Source organism: Melospiza melodia, chromosome 4 (assembly GCF_035770615.1).
Source record: "Melospiza melodia melodia isolate bMelMel2 chromosome 4, bMelMel2.pri, whole genome shotgun sequence".
Lineage (NCBI taxonomy): Eukaryota > Metazoa > Chordata > Aves > Passeriformes > Passerellidae > Melospiza > Melospiza melodia.
This window is the reverse complement of record NC_086197.1, coordinates 97,466,308-97,489,977: the sequence shown is the minus strand read 5'-3', so window position 1 is coordinate 97,489,977 and position 23,670 is coordinate 97,466,308. Positions and strand designations below refer to the sequence as shown.

At 43.7% G+C, this 23,670-nt stretch overlaps 1 protein-coding gene across 7 annotated transcripts in view; it reads right to left on the bottom strand.

The window, feature by feature from the left end:
- The window catches only part of SOX5 (SRY-box transcription factor 5), a 595,693-nt gene that overhangs the window by 304,784 nt on the left and 267,239 nt on the right, over positions 1-23,670 (bottom strand). For all 7 annotated transcript variants that reach the window (XM_063155718.1, XM_063155717.1, XM_063155723.1 and 4 more), the window contains one exon: positions 10,092-10,248. The gene's annotated coding sequence lies outside the window, so the exon portion shown is untranslated. The remainder of the gene's footprint in view (positions 1-10,091; positions 10,249-23,670) is intronic.

The window sequence follows — 23,670 nt, the reverse complement described above, 5'->3', positions numbered from 1 at the left end:
GTGCACTGGACTGAAGTCCTCCTCAAAGACTCCTAGTCTATATTTTTATAAGAAATATTTAAAAAATAAATATAATATTATATAAGATATATAATATAAGAAATATAAAAAGAAATCCTACAAGACACCCAGTCTATGTTTTTTATAAGAAATAGAAATCTGTCAGCTTCTCTCAAGAGCTAACAGGGAACGGCTCCATTTGCAGAGGAGGGCACAGTTTTTCTGCTGGTTCCATATTAACCTGGGAAAGCCTTTAAACCACAGATATTTCCTCAAAATCTCTTTCTACAGGTCCTTTTCACTTTTGAAGGAGCAGAAAAAAGGATGAAGTAGAATGGAGAAAGAGTCTCATGGACTGCCCACATGATAGGGCCTGTCTTAAGGAAAGCTCTTACCTGTAAAATATTATTCGGTCATGAGAATCTAAACATAGCTCACAGAGAAAACACAAATGGACACAAAAGCCCTCTCATTTTGAGGCAGGATAAAATAAAGCAAGGAAGAAGTGACAGTGGTCAGAAACTGTTTGCTTTCAAGTGCTTTCAAGCGCCCCCAGTCAAGGCATTGATGTGGTGTGGCCCAGAAAGGGACAAAGCACAAAGCACACTCCAGCTCATTTGTGTGTTTCTGTGTGGAACACTGCTGCCTTAGACTGGGCATTGATTCCTAAGGAACAGGAGGATTCTCTCTCTCTTTTCCTCCCTCATTTCTTCTCCACGGCCAGAAGTCAAGGCAGAGAGTTGTGCTGGTGACAGGAGGTCACTGATGAGCACCAGGTTCTCTGACAGCCAAGGTGCACCAATAATTCTGTCATCTCAGGGCACCCAGCCACTGTGAGCATCCCCCATGTTTGCCAAAAAATGCACTGATGTTCCATCCTGTGCCAGGTAAATTCCCTCCATCAAGCAGATACACCTGATGTGGTCCTGAAATGTGACTGGAATGTGACTGAAATCCAGCCTAGGCTGTTCACCAATGCAACTACCACAAAAGAAAACAAAAATATAAATGTATAGAAAAAAATAATGGGAGTGAGGGTGGTAAATCACTGGACCCGGTGCTTAGAAATGGAACAAGATCCTGAACAACCTGAATAAACTTCCAGCTGCACCTCCTTTGAGTGAAGGGTTGAACCAGACGGCTTTCAGAGGGTTTGTTCCAACATCAATTCTGACTCTCAGTGTGGTTTAAATGGCCAAACTGCCCTCTGCTAGTGGCTACTTGAGGGCTGCTGAAGTGGCAAACATTTGCCATGCATCCCATTCTCCCAGGGAAATTTCTCATTAAGGTGAAGAGAATTTAACAATTAAAATAATTTAAAGTGACAGACCAAGAAACATGAACTACTGTAACTTGTCCCTCCAAGTTCTTCACACCTCCTCAATGTCCTATATGAAAAATAATTACCAATTCTTAGAATAAACACCGATCTTCATGCTTCCAATGATTATTCAGAAATTATTTTGGTGCAGCAGCAAAGACTTTGTTTGCGAAGACAAAATTCATTCAGGGGTTGCTTCAAGCTCTGCTTGAATGTTTAGAGCAACTTTTATGCAATCTGACATTCCAAAAAGAACTGACAGTAATGGACTGGAAACACAGGGAAACCGTTACAGAACAGAGCAAAAAGAGTTTCAAAAAAAAAGGGAGTTTAAGAGCTAAATTTCTTTAACTGGCTCTGATGAGGGACTGGCTGAACAGAAACCATTCGAGGAGCTTTCAGACTCACAAGATGACACTGCATTGCTGCAAACCCAACACAAAAGTTGGGACGTTAGGCTGGAGAAACATTCCCCTCTGGCTTTTGCTTTGTCAGATTTGCTGGAGCCAAGCAGACTGCCCAGGGCTCAGCAATGAGGATGGAAAGCCTCCCAGGGAAGGGAGGGGTCCCCAGGAGAAAGAGAGGTCCTGGAGCTCTGGGAACCTGTCACAGACAACTTTTATGGAAAATCCTTTCTTTGGGATTTTTCCTGCTGAGAAGCTGCGAGGCCTCAGGAACAAAATGCAAACACTGGTTAACTGCTGCTGTGGAATGCAACAGGTGCATCTGTGATTGGTCTCATGTGGTTGTTTCTAATTAATGGCCAATCACAGTCAGCTGGCTCAGACAGAGAGCTGAGCCACAAACCTTTGCTATCATTCCTTTCTATTCTTAGCTTAGCCAGCCTTCTGATGAAATCCTTTCTTCTATTCTTTTAGTATAGTTTTAATATAATAGATATCATGAAATAATAAATCAGACTTCTGAAACATGGAGTCAGATCCTCATCTCTTCCCTAATCCAGGAACCCCAGTGAACACTGTCACACTCCTTCTCTTGAAAAGTACAAAACATCTAAATATGTCCTTAAAAGTGCACACCAAGACATTGCTGTGGGGACAATAAATGCCAGAATTGACCATAAATGCTCCACCCTTTATGCTGGGGCTGAAGCAGACATTGACCTTTCCTGAGAACTTAACAATTCTCCGTGAATAATCTTCCACCTCTGTAGCTTCAGAATTCAGAAAAGCTCTTGGTCATGCTGCAAATGTTTTCTAAAATGTTTTTTTTTTTTTTGATTCTTGATTCCTGGCCTCCCTTTTTTTCTTTCCTTGATAATTCTTAGCTGGAGATACTGCTCTTTGGTGACCAAATGCATGTGTAGCACACCCCAGGAGGAGCAATATGACTTTATTTATGTCATGATGTCTGTTTAACAAGTGATGGGCCGCATTACTTGTCCACACCCCATCACTTTCCACAAGATGCAAGAGCAATGCAGGCCAACAGAAGTTACTAAATTCCCACTCTCCACCCATCTCTAAGAACAGGAAGGCTAACTCTAGAGTCTCCTCAAATTATCATGTAGCTCAAAGTAACACTTTTAACTTGTTATGTGGAGTAATTCTGGTTCTTTCTAATAATGGGTGAAGATTTCTACCCCTCTGTCCCTTACAATTTTGGAGCATTCTAAATTTCTGGTTTCTCCAGAATTAAAATTGCTACTAAAATAGAAAATTGCCATTTAAAAAACTTGCAAAATATTCCTCTTCCTTTATTTATACTGCTGAATATCTGATTGATACCTCACTCTCCAAATCTTTCCCTCACACAGTGCCAATCTTGTTCTGAAGGGCGCTGTCCTTCTGCTTTTTGCAAACAGATGCAAAAAGCCATTTTTGCAAAAAGTCACACAGAGCCATTTTTCCTCCCTCTCCTCATTTTATGGCCTTGCAGAATTACTGTGGACATTCTCCTCAGAGCTTGGGGAACTGGGCTAATTGTCTGTGAGGTGACAACTGCTCCATCCACACATCTGCAGAACATCTAAGCAAGTCACTCCAATGAACAAAGTCTGGAATGTTTGATTCAATTCTCACTTGAGAGTTCTGAGAATAACTCATTCAGGTGTACCCAACGAGGTATATAACTATTCTGAAACAGAGCAGGTAAGGATTAAACGTCCTGCCTATACCCAGAGCCCTGCACCTCAGACTCTTCCTAAAACACTAATTAATTAATTAAGACTCAAGTTATTCTCCGTGGTGGAGAAACACAGCTTTGCCTGCTTTATGTAGGTCAAGGTCCCAGGCAGAAATAGGCCAAGTTAATTGGCCAAGATCCAAGAGAAAGCACGCAGCAGAACTGGAAATTCAACTGTGACCTCACTGCCGAGATGTCTCACATTCCCCACCAAAAAATCCGTCCTACCTTCATTCATTCCTTCCTCCTGAACATTTGTAATTTTGTAACTCGATGACCATCATTTCCAGTTAGAGTGAGCAACACAGCGCTGAAGCAGCTCTTAGACTCTTCTTTAGAGGAGGAAAATATAAGTACAGTACTCCAGAGCAATGCAGAATAAGAGGTTTAGGGTTGTTAACCTGATACTTGCTCTGATTTGATCAGCATAGCCCAGGTTTGGAAAGCTCAGACAAGCTAAAATTGGTAACTTTGATATTTTTGTGACTTTGTGTCATCATCCATAACACTGCTGTACAGCACAGCATTATACATGATGACATAACACCTGGAGAAAGCATTGTGCTTATCAGCAAGGCTGTGGGTTCAGCCAGCTCAGCTCAAGACCTCGTGAGCATTTCTGAGCTCTCAGCCAGGCTCTATCAGCTCCGGTTATTACTCTGTCCTTTTTCTGGCAAGGAGCAAATAATGTGCCTGCATTGTCTGCCCTATGCAAAAGCCACACCAGGGTTTAACAGTGTGATGCACGGCAAGAGGGATACAGGTCACTGTTATGGCACGACCTTGTGAGGGTGACCAAAAAGAAATTTAAAATAAAAAATTAAAAAAAAATAAAAGAATGCTGTGCCTTCACAGTTCTGTTCCTTTAAAACATGTGTCAGGGAAGCCAGAAGAGTGCTAGTGAAAGAAAGTGGAAGAAAAGTTGTCTGTGTCTCCAAGCAAATCCCCATCACATCTCAGCAACTGTTCAGCCCAAAGTTTGAGCGACTCCTGAAATTCAGCATCGCTGGGGCCTGGCTGCCTAATAGAGACTACAGGGTGTTGAGAAGCACAGTATATTATTTCATTAAGTGCTTTTTGGGAGAAGGGGATTTAGAAGTAAAACTGCTGGCTTTGTGTGGCGAGGTTGTGACCTTTGACAACTTTGGAGCTTATCTCTTTCATGTCGCCACTCCCCCGAGAGCCCGAGCTTGCGGAGGGCTGGAAGCGGGTAAGCCGGGGCCAGACAGAGTCCGGCATTGTCGGGGGGCTGCCTCCTCTGCCTCTCCCTCCTTCCCCTTCTCTCTCCCTCTGCCTCTCCCTCTCTCTCTCTCTCTTTCTTCCCCCCTAAACAAAACAGATCTGAACTGAGCCAAGGAAACAAAAATGTATTGTTCCTCGCAGATGGAAGCGAGTGTCGCCTAGGTAACCAGATTAATCTCCTTTTTCTCTCCCTTCCTCTCTTGTAGTGCGGTAATCGGTGGGCTCTTTTCACAAAAAAGCCAGCCTCAAAGCTGGGGCTCTAACTAGGTTCCTAATTAGCTGCAATTTACAATGAAGACAACATGATGAGATAATAGAAATTTGCAAAATAATGACATACCTCAGCAAAATATTCCTCCTCCTAAGAACCATTTTTATACAAAAACAATAAAGAGGGCCCTTCTAAAGCAAAGCTGGAAAATGGTGGTGTATTATGTGACACAGAACATTATTGTTCGCCTCTTGTTCCCCCAATCAACAGCTTATTGTTTGGCATCTTAAATAAAAATGACTCAAATACAGGCCACATAATGATCTCCATTGCGCTAATACACTGTATATACAGAGTAGTCAAAAATGTACCCAAGCCAAGGCCAGTGGGGCTGATAAAGTAGCAGGGCCCAGAAAGGTAATTTACAATACAATGCACTAACTATTATTGCTGGCCTTAATCACACTGATATCTCCCTGATTCCTGTCAGGATGAGCTCCCACATCAAAAAGGGCACTTGAGCGGGGGGCAGCCCGTTAATGAAATATGATGGCTCGCATTTGTTTTCATGTGGTGGTTGGCTCAAACGAGGCAGCTCCAGACTGTTAGCCAACAGTCTTCCCTTGTGCCACATCAAAGGCTCCCATTGATGGCAGGGAGGGCGGGCAGGGGGAGACAGCGCCGAGGGAGGAGCGCTGGGCAGCTCAAAGCACCATTAAACCCTAATCTCTACCTTATGTCCCGGCAGCAGAGAGGGAGGCAGAGCTGGCTGGGGCCAGCCGGGCTCCCCAGCTCAAAGGGAGCAGCTCCAAGGGACAGCACGGGCCTGGATGGGCGTGGGGCTGCACGAGGCTCGCTGCGATGTGGGGAGCGCGTCGAGCTCAGGGCAGCCCTGATCCCAACAGAGAGGTTTCGGGAATAGCAACAGATTGCCTGAAACTGCCAGCAAGAGCAGCAGCAGCCAAAGCCACTCCTGACTTGATCTGTGGGCTCAGCAGCGTTGATTGGTGTGGCTGCAAGTGACCTATGGATCTTACAGGACTGTCCCTCAAAGAAGTGCCCATTTTGGGCACGGATGGAAGAGCATTATCATGTACCCTGACCTGGTCTTGTTCCTGAGAATGGCAAGAAGCCTGATTTCCTTCACAGAGTAACTGAAAGGATTGAGTAATGCCGTATTACACAGAGCAAGCCAAGTGCTGAGATGTCCTGACAGGAGATGTGGCTCCAGCCAGGTCCTGCAGGACAGTTCACAGCAAGGGTTAACCTTCTCCAGAACCACTGCAACTCCACTGCCATCTGTCTATACACCTTCTTTCATCCTTCTCAGAGCTCTACATGGCATTGTTGGTTAGTTGGGGAGAGCCTGAATACATCAATGCTGAACATTATGTGCAAGAGTGAGGAAAAGAAGATTTTACAAGCCCCCCAAATATACCACTTTGAATGACCACTGCCGTGAGGTTTAAACAGGACACAGGGCAACTGGGCTTTGGGGTTTGAGATATTCTTCAAAACTCTCACATAAGAAACATATTGATCCTGGCAGCCTTTAGAAGTGTAATGGGACACCTTTAAATCAACAGCAGTGAACATTCAAACAGTAATATAATAAAAAAAAAAGAAGAATGTAGGTTTGAGACACAGAACAGCACTGAAAATAGATTTCGGTTTTGGAATTGGGTCTGCTGTAAACAAACACAGCAAAGATTTCTAGGAAAAAGAGAACAAGGTGGACAAATGTGAAGCATTCAGTCTTTAAATAGAAATAAACAGCATGCAATAGATGGTCAGATCCTTGTGTGCTTAATCCTATTCTCTCCATGCAAAGTGTGGTTCAGCTGCAGAATAAGGTGTCATTTAATGTAACAGCATCAAAACTGCCTCTGAAAAACAAAATGATGCGTGAGGTACTTGAACTGCCTGTCAGGCAGCCCTATCCGACTAATGCTGAGCATCTTCTTATCCCATTGACTTCTCCCAGCACGGGGGCTGGCAATCCACCAGCAGTGTGCTGACACACAGGATCAGGCAGCACCCAGGAAAAGAGCAGCAAAGTGCAGAAAATGGCTTTGAACCTGTGAACCCAGTTCAATGTAAATCCTGTGTTGACATCAATGACCATAGAAGTCACTAGTGGCCAGCTGAAAGCCAGATCTAAAGATTGGTGTGTTAGCTTTTTTTTGTTTTCACATGCTATATACATTTCTATGGAAGGCTAAATATAGCCTGTTCCTTTCAGGCTCATCTGAAAAAGCAGACCCAGTTTAAAATTCAGAAGTAAGCGTTTAACCTGGCACATTTTTCTCCTTTGGAGCTTACACTGTAGTTTTGCTTAATCTACCTGGAGGTTTCATCATTGCCTAGATAATCCTGCGTGGAGCAGCCTCCAGACCCCAGTAATTGAGAGCAGTGGGAGCAGGGTTGTGGCCTGGACGTGCCATGGCAGAGTGAGAACAGCAGCTCTGGATCTGCACCTAGTGTGCCTAACACCAGCTCTCCATTTTACACAGAAAACACCCAAGGAGCTCCTCCAGCTCCTTGGATGGATGAAACAGCTCAGAGAGAGTTAGTTCCCCACAATTACAGAGCTCTAGCTGATATTGCAGCTGCGTGGCACAAATGGAATTGGATTTCTGTACATTCAGCATCTCAAGGTTTGGGAGCCTGAATATTAACCTTTTCTCCACAACAATCCCATCCAAAGCACTGCACCACAGGAGGTTAAAACACTGGGCATAAACCTGCAATATGAATCCTGTTATTCCTTCCCTTTTTCTTTTCTAAGTTACCAGAACAGTTTGTGCAAACCAGCGCTGCAAGGCTGGACACTCAGCGTGTTTCCTTCTCTGGCATCCCGAGTGTCTGGCACAGACTGTGTGACCCAGGGTCTGTCTGAGATCATCCACACCATTCCCCTGCAATAGCACCTGCGCCCTCGTGGCCCTGAGTGGCCCTCACAACACAAATTTACAAATGGCTTTTGAAAATTACCCAAACATCCTTCCCATGAGCACAATCTGCTGCGACACAACCGCCCGGCCTTGGTTTTATTATGATTATTACCACTCCCAGCCTTTGGGGAGCTTTGTGTGTGTCAGCACATTTCTTCAGCGTCTCTGATAGCCTTCAATCTCCCTGCCTTTTATACCTTTGAACCAGGTACAAACAGCAAGAAAAGCCACGCAAACCATGGATTTGCTCAGGACACAAGGAAATCCATGCATCCAACTGAAGTTTAATGCTACCCAACTCCATTCCTCCCTGGCTTGCCCCTGGCCCCAGGGGAGGTGGTAGGAATGGTTTACATCAATAACCAAAGGCTCCAGTTTTACAAACCCCTGAGCCATCAGAGTCCTTGGTGCACCAGCCCCAGCCTCCCCCAGCCTGCACGCACACAACACATATAGAAAAGAAATGCTGGCAGCCTGGCATTAACAATGTTCATTCAGTGCTCTTTACTTAAAGGCAAAAACAATTAAGTGAAACCTTGAAGTAATCTCATTCTGCCTATTTAGCCTCTTCATCCCTCAATGTGTGGTTAGTAAGTGTTGCAATCAGGGGCTAAGGCCTGCTATCATTCGGCCTTAATTAAAAAAGACACAAGCAGTGGAGCTGTGAATTAGAAATGTAACAACGCACTATCCCTGATTAATTCGAGGCTCATGTTGGATTAATAACTCCAAACAAAGAACAAAAGGAAATTGTTATGCGAATTGCAGCCCTCCCAGGCCAGACAAAGGTCAAATCACAGGATTTCAATTTCATCCGGAGTCGCTTAATCAACTCCCTCGGAAGGAAGACCATATGCAGCCCTGAAAGCTCCCCATTGTAGTGCTGTTGTCACTGGACCTGAGAGACAGCACACAGATAATCCCAGCTATTCCCCATCTTTGCTCCTTCTTGTCTCTTCCTTTTCTTTTTTTTTTTTTTCTTTTCCTTTTTTTTTTTTTTTCTTTTTCCCCATTATGACAAAAGCCCTTCATTAGGGCTAATGATTCAGGAATAATCTGAAGCCAGGACAGGATAGTATCTGTGGGAAAGTGCCTTTTGTGGCTGCTGCCCCATGGCAGCACCCTGCTCTCAGTGCCCATGCAGCTGCAGGGGCAGCCCCTCATTTTGGGGGAGAGTCACAACTGCTGTGCTTCACTGCACACCACACAGTCACTCACCCCAAACTTGGGGCGTAAAACAGCGTGTTTGAGACACCCCCAGTGTGCTGCCTACATCTTCATGCAGAGGTCTTTTGGGGGTGTTAGGTGAGAAAGGATATTACCAGTCTGAAACCCCATGCCTGACCAAAACTAAGCCACAAAGAATAAAATTCCATATTTTCTTGCCCCCAGTGAAATGATGATGGAGCAGAACAGCCCTCAGTTTTCATGACCTTGGATATAGTTAGCCGGAGCAGGGCATGTTCCCCTGTTCCCATGGAACATGACTTCTCATAACTCACATGGCAGAGCATTTTATATGGACTGTGCAGTTATTCTGTATTTTAAAAAAAGGAAAGTTGGGGTCTGCTTGGGAATCTGGCACCTTGCACCAAGAGCAAGCCTATAGAAAGGGAAAAAGGGCAAGGAAGAAGCTTCAGGGGGTCCATCCCCACCCTCGGTGCCTTCTGGAAGGGCTCAGCCCAGCAGCCTGGATGAGCAGGTACCCCTCTCAGCCAGATCCCTGTTGTTTGCACACAGCTCAAAAGGCAGCCTGGAATGTCTCAGCGTTTAATTCATTGGGGTTTGTTGTATATTCTGTAACAAGAACACAGTTTGGGACCAAATTTGCTGTCCCCAGGAGCTGGCTGCAGCAAGAGGCCAGGAACCATCACACTCCCCACCTTGACCTAGACCTCCCGCTTAACTCTAACAAACCTCTCCTGATTTACATGGACATGAGACACAAAGGCTCAAGCAACACTTCTCTAATCTTAAATTCTGGTTCAGACAATATTCTGTGTATGAGCTCCTTGGCGCAGGATTGCTGACAAATGCACCAGGACTCTGAGCTGACCTTACCAAGAGACACCCAAAGCCCAAAGAAGCCCCACAAAACCTGGCACTGGCACCTGGCAGTGCACCAGCAGCTTCCAAACCTGCAGGCACTGCAGAGCAGGGGTTATGGCTGGGATGGTACAACACCTGGGGAAATGCAGGCTCTGTGGAGATCTCTTACCTGTGCTGGGTGCTGGATGAACCTGCAGGGCTCTGGGTGAACTCAAAGCAGATCCTTTGGGACTCTCAGCTTGGGATCATCTCCACTCAGTTCTGTCACAGGCTGCACTGGGTCCTCTTGCCAAGGGGCTGCTCACACAATTGTGCCTCTGAATTAGCTGTTGGAGGGGAAGAAGCTGTTTGTGAATTGCCCTTTCCCACCCAGAAATATTCCAGTTTTAAATATTAACCCAATACATGACTATTCAACTTCTCTGATGCTTTCCTTTCAAGTATCCATACTCTCATGCTTTACATATTGATTTCTTAGCATGCAACCAAAAATTAAGATGAAATACCTACTGTGCCATGGAAAAAGAGAGTCATATACTCAGAAACCCTTTTGCCTGTGTTATACCAAGCTATTAAATCCAAATTACACAGAATGCAAATTCTGTTAGAAATGAATCTTTCAAGCATTCCACCAGCTCCAAAATGTATTCAAAAAATAAGTTTTGAAATCTGTTACTATTAGAAGCTCAGCAACGAATTAACTTCCATGCACTACCAGCTATTTTAGCTACTTCCACTCTTCAGCACGAAAGTAAAATGCAAGTTTTAAGTCTGCAGCTCCAAAAGTTTAGCCCATGTATTCATCTGTCAAGAAGGAAATGGGTGCACATATCCCAGTAAGAGCAGCTGGGTGACACAATTTCCCTTCCCATTCATGTTGAAAGCCAGTTTAGTGTCGCAGACACCTTTTCATGAAAAATCCTTTCCTTAGGATTTTTCCTCCTGAGAAGCTGAGAGGCCTCAGGAACAAAATGTAAGCAATGGTTATCTGCTGCTATGTGGGATGCAACAGGTAAATCTTTGATTGGCCCATGTTGGATGTTTGTAATTAATGGCCAATCACAGTCAGCCGGCTCAGACAGAGAGCCTGAGACAGAGCCTTTGTTATCATTCTTTGCTTTCTATTCTATTCTTAGCCAGCCTTCTGATGAAACCTTTTCTTCTATTCTTTTAGTGTAGTTTTGATGTAATATATACCATAATAAATCAGCCTTCTGAAACATGGAGTCAGATCCTCACCTCTTCCCTCATCCCAAAACCCCTGTGAGCACCATCAGTTTGGCTTGCAGCCTTCAGTCCAAAGGGAGAAGGACTGGGCACACATTTCTCATGTATTCCAATTACTAAAGAGCAAATCAGTTTCTTCTCAATAGTGAAAGAATCACAGAACCATTCAGGTTGGAAAAGACCTCTGAGATCACCAAGTCCAAGCTTTGATCATCACTTTGTCAACTCGGCCGTGGCATTAAGTGCCACATGCAGTCATTTCTTGAACACCCTCCAGAGACCTTGACTCTGCCACCTCCTGGGGCAGCCCATTCCAACGCTTAACAACCTTTTCTGTCAGGAAATTCCTCCTGATGTCCAACCTGCACCTCCCTTGGTGCAGCCTAAAGCCATGTCCTCTTGTCCTGGGAGAAGAGGCTGGCTCCAGCTGGCTGTACCTTCCCATCAGGGAGTTTAAAGAATTATAAAGTCCCTGTGAGCCCCCTTTTCTCCAGGATAAACACCCCAGCTCCCTCAGCAGCTCCTCACAGGCCTTGCTCTATGGATAGCACACTCAGGAGTTGTTCAGGCTCTCACTCCACAGTGCTGGTCCCCAGGTCCATGAGATGACATTCCTCCTCTCAACACAGGACATGCATCTCTCACTCACCAGCCAGTTGTGGGCAAATAAACAAAATAATTTTAAAAAAATTGTGCGCAGATGAAAGATGATGTGCTAAAAAATAGCTCAGCACAGTGATGAAATACGTCCACTGCTGCTGTAATGCTACAAAACCAAAACAAACAAAACTCCAAAAAACCCCCAAACCCCCCCCAAAAAAGAAAAAAAAAAAAACAAAACAAAAAAAACCCCAAAAAAAAACCAAAGCCCAAAAACCATAACCACCCCCCCCCCCCCCCAACAACAAAACCAATACCCAAAAAACCACCTCAGGATAGTTTTCTTCTGCTTTCTACAGACAGATTTGGGGGCATCTGCTCTCCCAGCCCAAACGCCAGCACAGGCCAGGCATGCAAAGGCTCCTACAGCCCACATCAGATGATAACCTACAAAATCTGCTGAGGATGAGGAGGAAAATAATTTATTTAAGTGGCTGCAGACCCTGCAAGCCTCACTATTAAGTTTGGCATGTGCATGCTCAGTCTTGAAATCAAGCTTTGCCCATCCTCATAACTCCTGCAAACACCACAGTGAAAAACAACTTCCAAGGGGCTGCACTGGACGGCACAGGCACAGCCTCAAACAGCAGGCTGCCCTAAATTCCTGTGCAATCCCCAAAACTGACCCTGCTTGGAGCCCATCACACTCTCCTCGCTCCTCTCAGCTATCTCTGAAGCCTTATGGATTTTTATAAATCCCAAAGCACCCACAACATTGGGCACTGAAAGGTGCCCTCAGCTTGACTTGCTCTTTCCTTTGTGGCAATTATCTCAGAGCTGTGCACCTGTATCTTTAAGCAAATAAAACAACACATTTCCCTGATTTTACTTGACATTTTTTCTTATCCTTTCCCTTTACGTAGGAGCTGCCTCTTTCTCTTCCTTTTCCCTCAAACCAGGCACCAGTGAGAAACATTCCTCCTCTGTAGCTCTTCCCAAGTGTGAAAGAGCTTTCACATATCTTTACCTCACTGACCCTTCATCTCCTTTCGAATCACAGATAAGAAACAACATTTCCTTATCTTGCTAAGAACTGGGAACACTTTCCACTTCTATTACAGTGTTTGCCACCCCTATTAAACACTCTGAGAGCCTGCATGGAAAAAAAAAATTATGCATAAATCTGGTAGTTCTCTGATAGATTCCAAGCAAGCAGTTTTTCAGTGGATAGCACTCCAAACTGTACTGCGAGCAAGCAGCTGTGTCAAAAGATTAAATATGATGGGGTGTGCAGAGAAAACCAGTTATGTCGAGCCCATTTGTCTCTCCCAAAGAAAACCAAGCCAACCAAGCAAAGATAATGTGGGTTCTTCTATCCACCTTACCAAAATGCCACTTCCACTGGAAGGATAAAATCATGGCACAGCAAATTAGGTTTTACACCTGGATAATTTTTCCCAAGAAGTCCAGCACCTTTGTTTAAGCTCAACTTAAAGGACTGCACACCATTTCTGAGTGTTGCTGGGTAGCTGCTGCTCTCCCTCTTAGAGGTGCAAGATATAATTTCCTTGAAAGATACAGCTTTCCTTCCAAGACGCAAAAATATTTCATGAAACACTTTCTTTTTTATTTTCATTTTTGGCCAGCTTTAATGGTAATTATGGGGATTGCCAATTATTGTTATAAATCTAGAAACACTGCAGTAACTTCCTTGTGAAAGAATTTATAATACACTTTAACAAAGTTATCAGGAATCTTATCTAATTCTTCATTGCTCTGATGAGATATTGCATAAAGGAGCAAGACTGAGAGTCTATTCATGTTGTATAAGCCTGGAAAGAGGTTCCAGAAGCTTAAAAGAACTGGATCCCATAAATAATTTCACCTTTGCCTTTCTTTTTTTTAAATTTCCTTGTGAAATCTGTCTCCTTTGCTTTGATGCCTTTGATTGAGAGGCATTGTGTAAATGACTCACGTTTGCACAGCTCTGAAACAGGAACACCAACAAAAGCCAAAACATACAATTTGGTGTCTTTGCCTGCTGACTAAACACTTTTCCTTGGATCTCCCTTTGCTTGGAGGGTAAATTGTTAGTTTCAAAGCTGAATGACTGCTTCAGTGAGTTGGGTAGCAGACTATTGGTACAGTGTGATAATTAAGGGATCTTAGTTCTTAAACAATGCTGATAAAACAGAAATCCCTCTCCCTTTTTTCTGGATTACCTTTAGAACTGAAATCAGAGCACGTAAAATGAATAATAATTTGCACCTTCTGTGAATGATAAAAGATTGAATCAAATTTTAACTAGAGTCTATTTGTAAATCCCTCAGGATGACATAATTACGATTCAACACATACCTTAATTAGCTGTACACATCTATTTCATAGTATTAAACAGGTTTAAACAGCTCCTATTGTCTGCTGAATTGATGTTCCATTCTTATCAAAATGGAAACTATTCTGAATTTCCTCAGCTGGAGGAAACTTGCTCACAGAAGTTAAGAAATTATCTGGAAATTACTGTTCATATAGTCACATCGGTTTTGGTTGGGTTTGTTTGTTTTTCATTTTTAAAGTTGTTTCAAATTCACCAATGGTACAAAGAATGGCATTGCAATGGTATAAATTATTGCTGGTTTTGGTTCTTTCCTTTTGATGAGAAAAGGTCATAGTTGCATTGTCTGGTGTTCAAACTTTTGCATAGAATTTGAAACTAATACCAGGCTAGGCAAGGACATGATTTCTTCTCCTAGTTTGGATTACGGCACGGCCTCCCCTCTAGAAAGCAGAGAAAATAAACAACTTGGGGAGAAGTTCTGAAAGATATTGTACCTCTCCCAAGTACCCAAAAGTCACAGACCAGACCTAAAGTCCTAAGATTTACCACAACAATAATGCTTAGAAACATACAAACAATGCCTCCCAATGCCTTTGAGATCCTTTTATCTTTCTCTTACTTCTCCAGGCTGCCCCCATGTCATATTTTCAAGTTTTTCACTGCAATTCCTTGTAGCAAAAATGTATTTTTTTGGTAAGTGGAGGTAGAGATTCCTTCACATTCATGTTATCTCATAACAGGGCTCTGCAAGGCTTGTTACATATTGTAAGCTTCCTGATAAAATTGCAGACATTGTGTTGGGAAGCTAATCGATTCTGCCTCTGAAACAGAATTAAGTCAAAGTCAAACAAATAAAAACAAACAAAATAAAACCAAACTTATTCAGTTGGGAATGCTTCTTCCTTCATAGTCATGTTTCTTCTTCTGTGTATGATGAAATTAAATGCCCAATCATTAAAAATTTAAAAGATATAAATCACTCAAATGTATCAATCTGATCCCTTATCTTTTTCAGCAGATTTGGGGTGGAGGAGGAAAAAGAAAAGGGTTTTGTGTGGTGTAACTGCCAAGGTCTTTTCTACTTTACCAGCCCCTCTTTTTGAACCTGAGTTTCCACTCTGCCTTGCTGTGGTGGTCACTTGCTTGGTACTGGAATAGTGGCAAATCACAGGAGGAAAAGGCTGCAAGATGCACTCACTGTACAGCATTAATTAGTGCTGGATACTCTATTATTACACAGAGAACTGCTGATAAAAATAATCAAATTACTGATAAATACTCATCAAATCACTATAAAAATAATCAGATTTATTATTATCATTATATAATATCATGTAATTAAGATAATATAATTAATATATACATATATTAATATAATTATACAAGTATTATTATATTACATTGTTATATAAGTATATATACTTATATTAAGTATATATACTTATTGTATAATAAGTATTATTATTAATATTATTATATAAGTATTATAAAATTATATAAGTGTTTATTAATTAATTATATATTCATATATATCATTAATCTAAATGAGACTACTACTACTACTGCTACTACTGACTATATTATTATTATTATTATTATTATTATTATTATTATTATTATTATTATTATTATTATTATTATTATTATTATTATTATTATTATTATTATTATTATTATACATATCCTATTGGAAAGAGAAGTAGTTCGAGCTCAGCCAGCTACAGAGGAAAAACCTACAGGAGGCCAAATTTCCAATTGTCTTGCACTTCAATTACATCATCTGTGAGGAAACATGCATTTTAATGGAGCACTGTACACAAGAACTTTGGGAGAGTGCAAAAAGCCTGACAGTAGATCCAGGCAGCAAAACCATGAGATTTTGAGCATCATTAAAAGGGAGGTGGTACCAGCCCATACAGACCACCCAGTATATTCCATCCCTAGCTGAATCCTGCTGTCCTACAATACTGATACTGGATTATTTATTATTTGCATTGTATATTATTTGCATTGCAGTATCCCCAGAAAGGCCTCCAGGAAGCCCCACAGGAGTATTTTCATGTTTGGTTGATTAGTTTTGCATCTGCATAAAAATATTTGCCTCGCTGCCTGAAACCTCGACTTCAGCATGGAAATGCACAAAAAGCAGGAAATAAATCTGATCTTTCTGCTTTCCAGCTCCAAGCTGATCAGTGCTTAAAACAATTTACTCACAATAATTAAAGATGAAGTTGTTAATACAAAGAATGTCTTAAAATTGCATTTGGTGTGTCAGATTTCTGGAAGCTCTTCTGAGTTTTGCTGGAGCCCCAAGAAACTGCAAACCTGTTGAGCAGTGAGCACAGGCATCTGAGCCAAAAACTCACTCACTCCTCCAAATAGCCCTTCCAAATCTTAATTCCTGTGTCTGTGCAAGACCTGACTATGAAAATCACCTGTGATGATACCTGCTGCAGATGGCTGTGGTTTCACCACGAAGGCAGGAACATTTACACGTGAAACTCATTCTGTGGGCAACACTTGAAAAAATAAATATATGTATATGCATCTCCAGAAGAAAGCAAACTTGACAGAAACATCAAGTTTGCAGTGCTGTGTTTTCTAAACACACAATATTGTAGGCAGACACATTGTCCCTACACAATACACTTTGGCACAATCACAGTTCATTCTTGTGTAAATAATTGGGGATAGCATTAGAAAAATTGCAAATATGGCACTCAATTTTATTAAGAAAACAACTGATGCAATAGCAGCTATTGCAAAAACGGGATGGTAAATAGGCTGGGGGGTTTACCAAATTTCTCCTTGGGCCTTTCTGATAGTTAATAAAGATATTTTATTGAAGCCATACAGTCAGGCTGAAGGAGGCTCTACATCCCACAGCAGGAGAGGTAGATACAAATAAGTCAGCTAATTTGGCTTTATTAATTCATTTGAGGGAATCCAAAAGATGAATTTCTGAATTTTGATTATTGTGGACCTGGAATAACACCAGTGGATGCAGAAATCTGTCAAACATGGAAGAAAGGAATAGAACAACTTTTACCACCCATTTGTTCAGTGAGCTTGAGCTGATGAGCATTGCTTTATTCTCAACAAATTAAAAACACCCACAAGCCATGCAGTGGGGAAACATGAATGGCATATTTGGGATCTGCCAAGTAGAATATAGCTGGAAAAAAATTTGGTCCTAAGTCCCAAAGTATAGCAGATCTGTGCCCTGATTAGCTTACATTCATCCAAACCTCCTTCTGTGCCCTGTGCTTAGATTAGGTTGTGCACACAACCTATTTTCTATTTATGCAACATCTGCTCTGCTTTGAGATTGTGAGCAAGAACATTTCCAGGCTCCAAAGCAGGATGAGATTACAGACTGGCAAACTGAGCTGGATAAAACAAGGCCAGAGGCACAAAGATTTAGGTTCAACTCCGATTATTTAAGATTCCAAAAATGTCTCTATTTCACATTAACATAAGTGATTTCCCATATTTATACCTCCTTCCAGTTTTGAGAAGGAAGAGAAACAGAGTGCTTAATTAGTGAAAGTTCATCTAGTGCTGTTCTTTCACATGACCAGAGTGACAAATCTTGTGGCCATCATGTGTAGTGCCATAATTAAACCTTCAGCCCTGATTATTCAGGCCTTGGAGAGTCATCCAAGCCCTGTCATGCACACACAGTGATGTCCTCCTACCACTGGGATGGAGAGGGGAGTGCAGGAGGAGAGGAGGAGATCTTTCTCCCTTGATGCCAGCATGAAAAACGCTCACCTTGTGGGAGCACTGAGGGGCTGTGAGAGGGGAGCAGTGCTGCTGAAACAGGGGAGAAGGCAGGGTAACACGGGTAACACAGGGTCCCCTGAAGATGGCCAGCTTAAAATAAGAAGAAGAGTGCTTTTTTTTTCTTAAAAAGTAACCAGCAAAATTTCTCTCAGAATCTGCAGTAAAATTAACATTGGTTCCTGTGAAAGCCACCTCTGCGAGCAGCAAGGCCGGGACTTGGTCTGCAGCAGCAACAGCCACCATGCATGGATAGTTTGTTCTAATTTTTTCTAATTTCTAATCTGCTGAATTAGTTTTAATTAAACAGGAGGTTAAACATCTGACCAACCTCAGGGTGACTACCAGGAGCACAGAGCTGCTCCTGCCTTCCTGCTGCACTGGGCTTTGCTGCCTGCATCCCACACTCCCTGGAAAGGTACAGGTGAGCAGACATGCTGCTGCTGCTGGGCTGTGAGGTTTGCCAGACCCACTGATGCTCTGGGAGCCCATGAGCCCACAAAAATCCTCACCCCAGCTCAAATTCACAGGCTGGTCAGAAAGATACTGCTTCCCCAGTTTGGGTGTCCGAGCGCTTCCAGCTGAGTTCAGCGGAATAATGTTTCACTGACAGCCCTTTAAATAAATAAATAAATAAGTAAATAAATAAATAAATAAATGGATAAATCCCTCTTTGCTTGGCCGTGATTGAGGGCTTCTTCCTCCCTTGGAGGAGGCTGCAGCACAAGGAATGCCATTCAGCTGGGAGCAACTGGCTGCATCAAAAGCCGGACAGGATTTCTCCCTCTCCCCATTCTTCCCCTCCCCAGCACAATGGAGCCGAAAACAAAAGGCAGATTATTAGGCTGAAGTGTGTAGCCCATTCTCCACGTAGCCTTTCCTCCCTGCTCCCAGCCCTTCCTCAGCACATCTGGTAACCATGTGTGGCAAGTGCTAATGAAGACTTTCCTGAGTGAGCCACAATTAGTTCCGACTGCTGCACGCCTCTCTCTCGGCTGCGCTGAGGATAAATACCAAAACAAAACAAATATCTTCCCCTCGCTGTTCCTGAAACCTCCTCTGCCCCTGGGATTCCCCTTCCTCATTTGCTGCCGAAATGAGAACAGAAAAAAAAAATAGTGTAAGCAAATACTTTGAGGTGGTCTTCTGCCTGATTTCTTTTCTCTTTTTAAATCAGCATTTTATTCATTTTGATTGAACACGACAGGCAGGCAACAGCGCTTCTATGATCCTGTCTACAATGGAGAATTGTTAAACAGATGTCCATTTTTTTCCCTCCTAGCCTGGCAGTATTATACACATAGCAGTTTTATCTGCTTGAGCAGATCAAATTTGTGTGTGTGCTGCCATTTGGAGTGATTAGAGTAAGCTGCACAGAGGCAAGATGCATTGTGCACAATTAAGCCCATCTCCAGAGCGCACATTTCTGTTTACTTTTGGTCTCCTCTCCTTTCCCCAATCAAGCTGCTAATAGAGCTGTTTCAAGTTTCAACAAGACCACATTCACTGCTGGTCTCCACATGAAACAGGCTGTCAAACCCCTAAGCACCAGCCCCCCCTGTCCTTTACATTTCTCTCTGAAACTGCCCCGGCCCTCACCTCCAGAATTCCCAGTGATTCCCCCCGTGGGCACCCAGTGCAATGGGAAATTTCACACTGGGACACTTTTTACATGCCCTTTGCCATTTCTCTCAGCTGTGTCACGCCACTGACCAGCCCCTGGCTGAAAGTATGCTCCCACCAAACAAACAATCTCGATAATTGCAGTGCAAGTGATGGTATCTGCATACATCATATTTCAATTACACCTTATTCACTCAAAAAATGGCTATGACCCTCCCACGCCTTGGGAACGGCGCTGTATGTTGGAATGCAAAAAACCTAAGTTCTAAAAGCAGAACAAAAGCAAAACTGATGCTTGAAAAGGAGTTATTCTCCTAAAATACACATGTTTCTACTTGCCAAATGATTTCTCAGAGAAGATGATAGGCTGGGGTGATGCAGGGAGGGGGGAACAAAAGGGGTTTTAATCACGGCTGGGATTAAGGAGTTGTGTAACAATTGCTCTCCTTCCAGGCACATATACTGTACAGGCTCACTGGAAATGATCAGCATTGCAAGAAACAAAGTGCACTGTGGCAAATTTCACATACAGACAGCTGCATATACATTAACACTTGATTCATCCAAAGACACGGGTTATCTTCCTCCCTCTGATAACCAGGAAATAGCACTTATGCACACAGGAATGACAGCCAAAGCCAGGCTTCTCCCCTGCCCCAATTAAAGCACATAAAACCCACTGTAGGGAAAAGAAAATAAAAAAAAAAGCACACAACTCTTTATAATTTGAGGGTCTCTTTCAGGACAAAAAATATTGCTTCATCTCTTGCTTTTCTCTGCACCAAGCAGGGAGTAGAGCAAAGCTGTGGTACTTGCAGCAATGTTTTTCCATAAAACATAAGTTTTACACTTTGAAAAAAAAGGCTAATTTTATTGGTAATGAATACCAGCAATAAGTTAATGAGTCACTGCAGCACACACTTTAAGGAGGAGCCGGTGCTAATGCGTGAATAATTATTGACACAATTAAGTGCCCAACACTGGGCCTGTTAAACTGCTTCTGGCACGCGAGGGCTCCCTAATGGCTCCATGGCATCCTAGAGTGACCCTCAAAGGTTCCAGAGTGCAGAGAGCTCCCTTTTGCTGCTGCAAGGGATCCTTGGATCTCCAACCCCTTCCCCGCCAGATAACGCTGACTTGGCAAGGATCTACATCCTGTGGGGTGTTCTGCCTGCTGCCAGGCTGAATAATTGCCTGTTTACCCATTTTGTAAACAGCAAGCTCACCCTCTGGCCTGCCTTGGGAGAGACTGTCTGGTCCCCAGCCCTGCTGGGGCTTCCTCCTTGCTGACAGTCCCCCTGCAAACCTGGCTGCTGCCTTCCCACTGATGGCTCCAAAGCAACGAGGTGCCAGCAGCACAGCATCCTCCGAGTGTGTGTGTGCAGGGATTAATCTCCAATTCACCTACAAGAGCTTTCCTGAGAGTGGAAAAGAGCATTGGGCTCAAGGAGTGGAACAGCTCCGGGCTGTTTGGGCTGCTCCACCACACCATGGGTGTATGGGGATGGGGATGTGTCACAGACATCTTTTTATCAAAAATCCTTTCCTTAGGATTTTTCCTCCTGAGAAGATGAGAGGCCTCAGGAGCAAAATATAAGCATTGATTATCTGCTGCTGTGGAATGCAACAGGTAGATCTTTGATTAGCCCATCTTGGATATTTCTAATTAATGGCCAATCACAGCCCAGCTGGCTCAGACAGAGAGTCCGAGACAGCTGCCTTTGTTATTCATTCCTTCCTATTGTATTCTTAGCCAGCCTTCTGATGAAACCTTTTCTTCTATTCTTTTAGCATAGTTTTAGTGTAATAGATATCATAAAATAATGAATCAAGCCTTCTGTAACATAGACCTCGGTCTCTCCCCTCATCCCAAAACCCCCGTGAGCACGGTCACAGGGATGTGCCACCACCCCAGCACACTCAGGCCCCCCAGCTGCATTGCACACTCTCTGCTCCCTCTTTCCCACGCGTGCCAGTGTGCAGATGTCCCAGATCTCCATCCCCCTGTGCATTCCATGCTTATCTGCAGCAACTGCAGCAGAATCCTGGAGATATCTGCAGGTTCCCAGCAGAGTTATGTGTGAGGCAATGTTGCCAGCAAAAAGCCATAAAACAGTCCCCTCTGGCCAGTGACTGCTGGCCATGTTTCACAAGAAGGGCACGGTGGGTGCCTGTGAGTGGGACAGCCTGCCAGGACGCCTCATCAGCGAGCAACACTGCACTGACACACACACTGACCCTTTCCTCCGAGCCCCTGAACTGCCCCTGACCTGCCCCGAGCCACTCCTGCTTGCGTGGAGCTCCGGGATGCAGATGGACAAGCAAACAGACAGGAGGGAATATTTTATGTTACAGCTGCACAGCCTGAGTGCCGCACCCACAGATTGTCACTCACTGAGGGGTGCCCAGGCCAGGTTAGTTCAATGGCTCTGCATTTCCTCATCTGCACAGATGCTACCATCTATGTAGGGTGCTGTATATCCATCTTGAAAACATGCACTGTACTGCACACAACCAAAAAGAACAGGAAAACAGGGCTGACTCGAAAAATACATGTCCTGAATTTGGAACTATAAACAGTCTAATACTTCTCACACAGGAGAAGGCTTTGCAAGGGAGATACCACTTCAAAAAATAGGTAGCTTCATTCATTTCTTTTTATTAGGTAATGGTAGATGATAATCCCCAGTCCTTGCTCCTGACAGGCCAACACCCAGCTCACTGAGACCCAGAGAAAAGCCACTGGTTTCCCACGTCCTACATGATGCCACATTCCCAGCAGACCTTCCCCAAGCCAAGGGCTTTTCTGAAACACCAGGAGTAAGGGTGAGCTGCAGAGAAGACTGGCTGTGACGGTGTTTACAGGGGCTCTTGGATGAGGGGAGAGACAACATCTGACTCCATGTTTCAGAAGGCTTGATTTATTATTTTATAATATACATTACATTAAAACTATACTAAAAGAATAGAGGAAAAGGTTCTCATCAGAAGGCTGGCTAAGAATGGAATAGCAAAGAATGATAACAAACTTTGTGGCTCGGACTCTGTCCAAGCCAGCTGGGCTGTGATTGGCCATTAATTACAAACAACCACGAGACCAATCACAGATGCACCTGTTGCATTCCACAGCAGCAGATAACCATTGTTTACATTTTGTTCCTGAAGCCTCTCAGCTTCTCAGGAAGAAAAATCTTAAGGAAAAGATTTTCCTTAAAAGATGTCTGTGACAACTGGCATCATGCACAATGAACTGGTGTGTTGTTACTTTCAGCTGCCTGATTTCTGAGTAAAGAACAGGAATTTTTCCCCATATCTGCCCCCCAACAGGGCACAGGAGCTGCCTGGGAGGGCAGTGAGAGTTTCACCTGAGCTGTAGCATGCCAGCTCAGAGGTACCACACTTCATCAATGCTCTTCAGCAGAAGGCAGCTGTTCCAAAAACAGCAGCCCTGCAGAGCCAGGCAGGGTTTGTGCTGCTGCACTGGAGCAGGAATCCACTGTGAATTCAGGAATTCACTGAACACCCAGTGCTGCCCACAGCCAGCCCCAGGAAACCCCCAGGCTGCCCTTTCTGCTCTGCAACCAACCAAATGTGCAACAAGACATTGCCACATCCCGTGTGCATGTATTGACACAACTGGGACTTCAGCCCCCGTTCCGCTTTGTGTTTTTCAAGTGGTTTTGTTTGCACTGAGATAAAGCACACACGTTGTGGGCTGATAGAGGGGCAGCCACGCAGGGGAACGGAGTCAGCGCAGGCTCTGGGCACTGGGTCACCCCAGGACAGGCCCTCTCCTCCAGTGCTGCCCTGTGGCAGCGGCCAGAGAGCCCTGGGACACCTGCAGAACCAGCCCCCTTTAGAAAAAGGGACAAAATGATGAATTCTTCATGACTCGCAGCGCAAAACGCGTGTTTGGAAGTCAGCTGGTGTGAAAACTGCAGGAAAAAGGAATCAAACTTTAGGCTGCTGGTCATAGGTTTTTCTAACATGGAGAAGAAAAAAAACCAGACATTGTGTTTGCATTCTATTTCTGGGCCTTTTAAGCTGTAACAGCATGAGTGGTATTTGCATCAGGAGTTACCATATATCATTGCAAGCAACATATGCATAGATGGAAAAAAGATGACGGCAGCAGCAGGTTCAGTGAAATCTCAGGATCTCTCTGTGATAGGGACCT